We start from the raw sequence: 10,562 nt of genomic DNA on the forward strand, positions 1-10,562 counted from the left end.
AAATTTATCACATGTATTGACGCATATTCCAAGTTTTTGGTTATTAATCAAATTGAAGATAAAATAAATTTGGAAGAAAAAGCGTTGGAAATATTACAAAGTTTTCCTAACGTAAAACGAATAACCATTGATAATGAACCAGGTTTCACTACAGTACAATTTAAAACTTTAATGCAAAGGTTGCAAATTGAAATTTATTTTTGCAATCCAAATCATAGCACCACAAATGGTCAAATTGAAAGAGTACATTCAACAATAATTGAAATTTCACGATGCATGAAACAAGAGTATAGATTGATCAGTTTTTCAGAATAAATATATAGAGCAGTACATCAATATAATAAAACAATACATTCAGTAACTGGTAAAAAACCATTTGAAGTCCTTTATAACAAGATTTCTCATGATATATTAACATCAAAACTTTTATCAGCACAATCAAAGATGCTAGACAGACAAAATAAAAATAGAGTTCGCAAAATATATTTATGTGGTGAAATTATTTATGAAAAAATTAAAGCTGAAAGGAATAAACTGAAGCCTAGATACAAGAAACAGGTAGTAAAGGAGGATTTAGGGAATAAGGTTAGAATTAACCAAAGAAACCGAATAGTGCATAAAGATAACATTAAATCTTGATTATATATTTTTAGAAAATGCTACTAATAATAATTCTGGCACTAATTGCTGAAGCAATAACCGATATTGTAGACTATACAAGGGAAGATTATGTCTTAATAGAGGATGGAGATGTAGCTTTATATAATGACTATGGAGACCTTTTTCATATCACAAATTTGACATATTTTGAAAAGTTAATAACCTCAGACAAAAATTATTATAATGAAAAATGCGGATATAGTAATTTACAAGGAAAAGACGAACATGATGTAATAGATATTAATAATTTTGATTCTGATCCAGAAATTAAACTTATAGAAACTTTGTTAGAACAATTACAAAAGAAAGATAAAAGACATAAAAGAGGTATAAATGAACTAGGAACATTATGGAAATGGATAGCAGGAACACCAGATCACGGTGATTTAGTGTTAATTAATAATAAATTAAACGAGCTAATCGAAAATGACAATAAACAATATACAACAAACTCTGAAATTTTTAAAACTATTACTCGATTAACAGAAACAATTAAAAATACAAATGAAAATTCACATGCTAAATTATTAATGAAACAAAAATATAAATGTTTACTGATTAAAAATTTAATTACAAAATCTAGTTCATACAATAGCTACGGCATGAAGAATATAACTCAAAGTGAACATGGACGATTGACTATAACTGATTTAATGGACATTTCTATTTTTAAAATATTACAATATACATTAGGTATCCAAAAATTATTCTTGATTGTAAATATTATGAAGTAAGAGCAATTGCACAAACAGACGGTAAATTGCTAATTGAAAATGAAATTGCAAAATGTGAAAAAGAATATATAAATATTAATAATTGTAAAAAGGAATTGATAAATGCCTATTGTAAAATTAATAATACCAATACTTGTTTGTCAGATGTTTTGTCCGCAAAAAGAGCTAAATGTAAAAAACTTAGAGAAAAAAATAAAGAAATAGATGCAATTAAAGAAGGAGCGATTTTAGTTTCAGGAAATCATACAATTGACAATCATATCGTAAATGGAGTTTACCTTGTTACTTTTGAAAATTACACAAATATTGATAATACAGTAAATGAAAATATTGATTCAAAAATTTGGAAATATGTTAAGAATAATAATTTGAATAATTTTGAAATTATTAAATATATTGAATCAGAAGATTATAATTTAAAATTTCAAAATGTAAATCTAATTAATTCTGTCAAAACTGAAATTAAGTCACACCCTGTATTTTAACAATTGTCATTATAATAGTATTAATATAAATACTTTTCAAAATTTATAAAATAGTTGAAGTTTGGAATAAAAGCAGACATTCGAAAAAACAAGAAGAATTGCTGCACGAACTCACTATAGAAATAAATCATTTAACAAACCAAATTGAAGAATCGGGACGATTCTTTTAAAGAAAGGGGGAGTTAACAGTAGCCTTTGCCTTTCAACTAAATTATAAATATAAACAAATTTCCAATAATGCAGTTGGTCATATTGTTGGTTGGACTTATATGAGGAAATCTAATTAAACCAATGGAATAACACTGATTTAATTGAAGATGTAATTTGATATCCTTCTGCAACCAACTGAGTAAACAATGGCTTAACGAAAGTTGCAACTGCAAAGCAACTGCGCAGTTCCAAAACTAATTTATTAAGCTATTAAAAAGATTCTGCAAAACAACTGCAGCTGAATAAATATTTTGACTAAAGAAATAAGTTGCAACTGCGCAATTCTAAATTATGTTATTAATCAGATTCTGCAAAACAACTGCAGCTGAATAAATAATGAAACTTAATATCTTCAATAACAAAATTCCAAAAGAACTAATTGGAAATTATAACTGAAAATCATGTAAACATAATTTTAAGCTATAAATAAGATTCTTTTTGAATAAAGTGCAGTTTGGATTCAGTCTTGCAACAGCACACCAATTGTTTGGTATCAGTCTTGCAACAAGACATACGTTTTAAGTTATTTTTAAAACGTATACCGGGCTCAACAAAAGTTAATTTGCAAACAACTGGCGAATTTAACACATCGATGTCATAGGAATTGGCATTTCTGCATTACCTTTTCTATATTTCAGAACCAGTCCTGAATTCGACATATGCACCCCATTTTCTATAGCTCCGAACCAGTTGTAAACAAGGCATAACAAGGTAGAAGTGATTTCGACATTTCTCTCTTTTGAACTGCGACTGAAATGTCAACTCTTAACCCTATACTATTCAAAATCTTTTTTTATATAAATTTTCAATTGTGAGCTGTGCGACTGATTTTAAATACATAATAAAATGAAAAGGAATTGCGAGCGGTGCGTTGTGTTTGTAAGAGCCTGGACAACAAACTTGTGCGTTATTTTAAAGCTTCGAATTGTCAAGTGAAGCGACAACGGTGGGCAAATTGCTGCGATGTTTCATTAGGAGACTCTTCGCGTGGGGTCGTGACTTTATTTGTTGCCTGTCGCATCCGAGTATTTCTAAGTGGACGCGTTTGGTCCAAGTTGCAGCATTTATCATACCGAATATGAAAAGAAATCTCCCTTTCATATACATACATGGATAGGCCAAATTTCAAATGGTGGTCTGATAAAACCTAAACCAGTATTCCTTGTTGACATAAAGAAACTGAAAGTAATTTTTAATAAATTTAATGGAAAGGAAATTTCGAATAGAAAAAATTTAATAGCTAAATTATTGAAGTTACGTTCTGATGTAAATTTAGAAGAATCAAACTTTTTTAATGTCTAATATACTTTAGAATTAAGTATTTGAATAAAAAAATAAATGCTCAAAAACATCGGGATAGTAAAAGCAAGAAAATTGTCAAAACGGTTTTATAAATGAGTGTGTCTCATTTAGTGTGTAATTTTGTGTAAGTATGCATTTCCACATTTACATTAAACCGAAAATTCTATAAATAAAATGAAGCTGATTCTAATGAGATTTTAAATATTTTCATATTTACAAAAACTTTTATTTCAAAGATGTTGAGTTCTATCAAATATGATAAATGCATAACAAAGGGTTAATTTCTTTTTTTACATTTTTTGACATTATAGTCTGGTATGAGAGAGCTCGACTGAATTGTCACTTCTACCTTGTTGAATATGCCTTGGTTGTAAACGAAAAAAGTACCAAGATGTTTTCTTTTTGGGTTACCATGGTAGCAATTTTTAATTATGTGCAGAGAAATTTATTTTCAATCTGCAATCAAATTTGTTTGAATGAATGTAAATGAAATTGTGCATTTGGAAATACGTTTATATACCTTTGGCTGTAGCTGAATTTGCAGAGGTGCTGACTGTTATTGGTTATATTCCAGAAGGTTCCAAAATGTTAAGACGTTAACACAAATTTTAGTTTTGTGTACCAAACTATGAAGAAGCATCTGCGACGTGCAGGCTGAAAGCATATTTGAACGAAAAACCCGCCAAGCAAAAATCTATTTAAAGTAAACAAGCCCCCCGCTGCATCGTTTTTTCAGTAGTTTCGAACTAGTTCAAAATTCGCCAGGTGAGATCTAGTTTGTTCTGCATACCTTTTTCTATAGTTTTGAACCTGTTCTAAATTCGTCATTTCAGATATAGATTTCTAAAATTGGTTTTTAAAAGTGCCACATATCGCTGCTTTTTAACTGGTGGTGATCTAGTTACTATCGGCCTAGTTCGTTTTTGGCGACAAAGATTTAGTACGGAACTACAAATTTGGTTCACCAGTTCGGGGTTTCCCTACAGGGTACATACATACATTTGTGTGTGTTTGTGTGTGCGTGTGTACCCTGCAGTACGGGGAAGCGACTACAGGACTGATGAATCGGTAGCTACCTGGTAAACTCCGTCAATTACCGACCGACTACTTGCAGTGTATTTCATCGATTACTTGTACAAGGCAATGTCCTAGGCGATAGTCACCATCGGCTCTCTGCACTACCGGGAGTTACTAAAGTAGTCACTTGCGTGATTTATGGGCGCCCTCTGTCGTTGTTTTTCGCTATTCTGCACTACCACGGGTTAATATAGTAGCTATTAAATTGGAGTCGGTGCGGTAGCGGGTCAAAAGTAGCGATTGACTCCAGCAGTACTGGAGGGTATGTTTGTGTGCAAGTGTGTATGTGTGGGTGCGTAGTAACTTAGTGACTACCCTGTAGTCAAATGTACCAATTGTAAACTACCTCACAACTAGTATGAACCACACGCCCAACTAGTCAGCCAACTATCTTTTTTCCATGCAACCAACTGGTATTTTTAACATGGGGATGTCCTACGAGGTGGCAATTGTCAGATTTCGTTCAGAAATAAACCAGGCTCATACTAGTTCAAAATAGACAGAAAAATACTAGTCCAATTATGGACCAAAACCACTACTTTGGGAGTCAAAAAATAAAATGAGTTCGTGAAAAACTTTTGATTAAGTACACTTTAATATATTAGACGTACTGATTTTATCAGCACAGTACTGATTTTTCAACTCTTGTACTGATTTTATCAATTTCTTCAATCAGTACGCTAATGTCCTGAATTCAAACAATATACTTTGGGATTTTCTTAAGGTTTTTACATTACGTTGGAACTTCCTTAAACTGTACTGTAAAAAATAATAGGAAAATAATTAAATTATAGTTGATATGTTTCAGATAATGTTTCATATGCCCAAGAAATTAATACAACAAAAATTTCAATCGTTTTATGGGCATATCGCCGGGTCGTTACGTACCAGTTGCGATAATATGATGGAGCTTAAATTATTTAAAAAGAAGGCTGACGTGTTGCTAGTTATCTCGAAAATAACTTTCAGTTTAATAACAACAAATTTGAATACTCGAATTGCTTTCGCCTATAACTTACAACTCTTTTCTCAATTTACTGACATTGTAAAAGTGTTTTGCATTCAATACGTAGAACTAGATACTCCTTTTTAGCGAATTCTTAGTCTTTCAAGGTTTTTGCGTAGTTAAAAAAAATAATTTAAGCCATGAGGAAGTATAGACGAAGTCCTTAAATAGTGGTACCTTTCCACAGTTTGTCTTTTTTTTTTAATACCACACTCAAACGAAGCAACTGAGAGAATCTTAAGTATAAAGTTTGCTTCCGGGCGAAAAGAGAGAAACCGGCTTCTAATTAAAATTACTTAAAGTGAACCTCACATTGTGGCGAATACTGCGGCAACGCGAAGAGAACAACGAGAAATAGGCAGAATATTCGAGGAATGACGTAGAATGCTCCAAGAAGAGAAACGTCAAGTTGGATGAACACTGCGAGAGAAAGAGAATGAGCGATAAACTTCAGAACGTTCTAGAGTTGCCATAAGTGCGAGCGCAGGTATATAAGGGCGCCGCCACAGCGAAGTGAGCTAGTTACAAGTCAGCAAGCTACAAGTAAAGTGAGCAGAGAGGTAATTTGCGAATAAGCAAGCTATAAGTTTAATTGTGTTAACAAGTTTAGTAAAGCGTTGTTATTGCTTTAACAAGTATTGTTAAGTGTTTTTACTGTATTAGCGAATATTGTAAATTGTCTGTTGTACAATAAATTTAATTGTACTACAATTTGGTCATCGTTAGCATTTATTTAAAAATCCAGCGATGTGAGCCAGAGGATATTTGGGGAAATCCCTCAAGGTATCATGGATAATCGTAACAATATTAAAAGTAATCTTAAAATGAAATGTATAGAAATCTTTGACTATCTAAACACTGAAAATGGAAATGATCTCATTATTGCTATTCAAAAATGTCATAAATATAAAATAATTTATTATTATTATTTTTTATGGACTATATTTCATTTATATACCAAAATATTGTTAAAACAGGTACTCTGGCGTTTTAGGGTATTATCTGTTACTTACATCCATAATTTTGCTTTGAACAAAATTTCCCGAAAAGTACTGATTTTTTAGCATGAAAAAGTCTAACGTACAACCCTAATTGCGCCGAAACATTGCAAATGTTGTAAAAATATCGCTATCCGATTTTTACCGACGCATGCTACATTTATACAAACAAAGAAACCTTGAAATACTCTGTAAAGCACACAATAAATGTAATCACAAACAATATTTTGAATTAATGAACATAGTTCATTGCAAGTATTACACTTAAAAGGCAAATCAAATGAAAACCTTTATGAAAACTATAAAATGATTAGTTTAAAAGTAATTGACGTAATGATTTGAAATAAATACATATTCAAGTTGCTGAGTTTAAATCACAAATAAAATTGAAAATACATGCAGGAAAAGGCAATTGAGTGCTTACTAGGACATCGCCATGTTAACTAAATGGTTTTCGAATGTGATATAATTTCAAATGTTGCTAAACACTCTACTATCGATAAATCTCTTATTTCTTGCTTTAAACTTATTAAGGAAAGGCAGATATTAACTCTTTTAAGATAATTAATTTTAAGCTTGGAGTTGCGCCATCTCTTATTGACCAGGTCTTGAATCCTGCGCTGTGGCCTGCGAATGTGAAGGTTCGACCATTTCCGAATTTTCAAAAGGGCGATCCTCTCAAACACAAAATGTAGCGTTATCCAAAAAATTAACATTATTCAATCATCTTTCAGAATATGGGTGGCATTTGCACCAAGTCTGAAAGCATACGCACTCATAGTGCCCATTTGGACTTTGACATCATAATTTTTGTTGAGACATGGTTAAACTCTAATTTTTACGATGAAGAATTTTTTACTTCAACTCACAATAACGTATTTCGTAAAGATCGCGATACTAGTAGAACGGGGTGTTCATTGGGTGGAGGTGTTCTTTTTGCCGTCCAGCATTCGCCATACGTATTTCATATAGAACTCTCTAATGAGGACCCTATTCTTGACCAATTGTGTGTTTGTGTCAAAAGTTCTTCTGGTTTTGGCGCTTTTTATCTAGTAGCCTCCTACATTCCGCCAAGTAGTAGTTTTGAAATCTATAAAGCTCATACGGACAATATTGTCTCTCTTGCTCAAAATAAAGTTAATGATAATCATCTCTGCGTGTTTGGCGATTTTAATCTTCCGAACATTATATGGTCAAAACATTTTTCCAACTTTGGGCTAATTCCAACTAATATTACAACTTCCCTTGAATCATATTTCATTGATAATCTCTTAAGTTTAGATTTAGGTCAAATTAATTATTTTGATAACAAACTTAATAAAATTCTGGATCTCATTTTCGTTAATGGCAACTTTAACTCTACCATCTCTCAATGTCTTTTTCCCTTCTCTCCTACTGACAAAAACCATGTTTCAATGCTGCTTAGAGTCGAATTTTATACATTTTCTGTCAGCAAACCTGACAACGGAATTGCCTTTAATTACTCTTCCTGTGACTTCTCTAGGCTTAATGATTTGTTATGTGCTATTAATTGGGATGACATGCTTTCGGGATTAAATGTCACAGACTGCTTTAATGCATTTAAATCGACACTGTTGGATATATGTTTCTCTAATATTCCCCAAATAAAAAGGCGGTGCTATAAGTTCCCATGGTATACACCTCAATTAAAGAAACTTAAAAATCTGCGAACAAATTCTACAAAAAGTATACAAAAACTAAGAATCAACAATTCTGCATTAAATATTAGTATTATTTTAAAGAATTTAATCGCTTAAACAAATTTCTTTATCGTAATTACATACTTAATGTTGAGAATAATATTAAATCGAGTCACAAGGCTTTTTGGCAAATTCATCAAATCCAAAAAGTCCTTTGCGAATGTACCAGCTGCCGTGTGTTTGGATGATAAAGTGACAAGCTCTCCTTATGAGGTGGCAAATTTATTTGCCGAGTTTTTCCGATCTAACTTTGTCCGAGACAATATAGACTCCTATAATTTTCCCGAAGGTAATCAGTTGTCTTCTCTAAATTTTGGTAACTTGAATCTCTCCTCTGAGGAACTATCAGAAGGAATATTAGCTTTGAAGCTCTCATCTCAGACTGACGTGGACGGCCTCTCGGTAATTTTATTCAAAAAAGTCCCGCTATAGTCATTCCACTAAAAGTAATTTTTAATAAATCTCTAGCAGCCGGTGTCTTCGTTGATGATTGGAAATTGACTACAGTAACACCAATCTTTAAAAGTGGCAAAAAGACCGATGTACGAAACTACAGACCAATTTCAAAGCTGTAGACCACTTCCAAATTATTCGAAGCTATCATTTAATTTCTTCCAACCAACATGGTTTGGTATCAGGCAGGTCCACGGTCTCCAACCTGGCCTTTTCAGCGAATATTGCATTGCATCATTTTCGTCCGGACCTCACGTAGATTGCATCTTCACAGATTTCTCCAAAGCTTTTGACACATAGAATTCTCTTACGTATTTTGGTTTTGACTCGATTTTCCTTCAGTGGTTTCAATCATATCTAAGTAAAAGGCGTTGTCTGGTTACGATTTAGGGTGAAACTTTTGCTCCTTTCATTGCCACTTCACGGGTACCTCAAGGAAGTGTTCTAAGCCCTCTACTTTTCGTCCTATTTATAAATGAAATAAGCAGTTACTTTTCATTTGCTAATCACTTATTATACACAGATGACTTGAAAATTTTTGCCGCAATAAGAAATTTAAACGATCTAGCTAGGCTTCAGGCTGATCTTAATGTTGGTGTACTGATTAGTTTATATCTTTAAATATTAAAAAATGTTGTCAAGTCACGTACTCCAAATCTCGTAATCCTCTGCAATCGTCATACAATATCTCTAATAATTTCCTTCAATCTGTGGATGAGATCAAAGACCTTGGAGTGATCTTTGACTCACATTTCTCTTTCTCAAGTCTCATCAATTTTATTGTCTCGAAGTCCTTCTCGATCTTAGGTTTTGTGAGACGAAATAGTGCTAACTTTTCAGATCCTTACACAATTAAATTATTATTTACTGCGTTTGTTCGGTCCAGGCTGGAATATGCTTCATTCATTTGGAGACCTTATCACCGATTTTCTATAGCAAGAATTGAACGGATGCAAAAGGCGTTTCTGAAATTCGCCCTAAGATGTTGCACCGCATTATTCCGGAAAGAACTTTACGAAGCTCTTACACTTTTTACCTTAGGAAATTCAAAACTAATTATGAATCCAAAGCCCCAATTGCACGGGCGCTTCGCGAATTTAATTAGATCTCGAATTCCATTTCGTTTGATTTTTAAATTTCTATGAATCAGTTGACTTCTGTTGAATTCATCTTTTTAAACTCTCATATACTAATTTGAATAATTTCAGTAGTCAGTAAGAAGCAGGGAACGGATTTTTAGGACCTAAAAATCTATAAAAAAGGCAAAATAAAGTAACGAAATATGCTGGAAAAGGCAAAATAAAATAGCGAAAAAGGCAGGAAAAGGCACTAGGTATTGCAAAAAAGGCAAAAAAGACAAAACAAAAAAGCGAAGAAGGCAGGAAAAAAAAGGTATTGCATTCAATGAGCCAATGTGCCAAAATGCGGGTATAAACAATTATTGATTATTTAATATCGGAACCGAGATCATGTAAGTGAATTGATTGGTTTTCACACACTTTTGAAACACAAATTATATGCTTTTTTACTGCAGACAAGCTGTTGCCCCAAAACACAGCAGAAATCTTCCAATCAGGTCTGCCAACTATCCTTAGTTATGAGGTGCCATATTGAGGATAAAAAAGGCCCAAAATGTGCGAAATAGAAAAATAAAAGTGCCAAAAAAGGTATAATTCCTTTTAATTATTCACATTTAGCAATAAAATAAAGCTACATTTTCCAAACAAAAGTGCAATGATAAAATAAGATAAACCAGTTGAATAGTCTTTATAAATTAGAAAACTTTAGTTGAGAAAAAGAAGTGCACGCAAAGGATTTCATAAAAATGTATTGAAATGTAAGTTTTTTTTACAAAAGTGCCATTTTGGCACTTTGTGCCAAATTGAAAAATTAAGTGCCATTTGAAGTAAAATAGG

This window comes from Rhagoletis pomonella, unplaced genomic scaffold (assembly GCF_013731165.1).
Source record: "Rhagoletis pomonella isolate Grant_MI unplaced genomic scaffold, Rhpom_1.0 Rhpom_scaffold_00044, whole genome shotgun sequence".
In the NCBI taxonomy this organism is placed as follows: Eukaryota; Metazoa; Arthropoda; class Insecta; order Diptera; family Tephritidae; genus Rhagoletis; species Rhagoletis pomonella.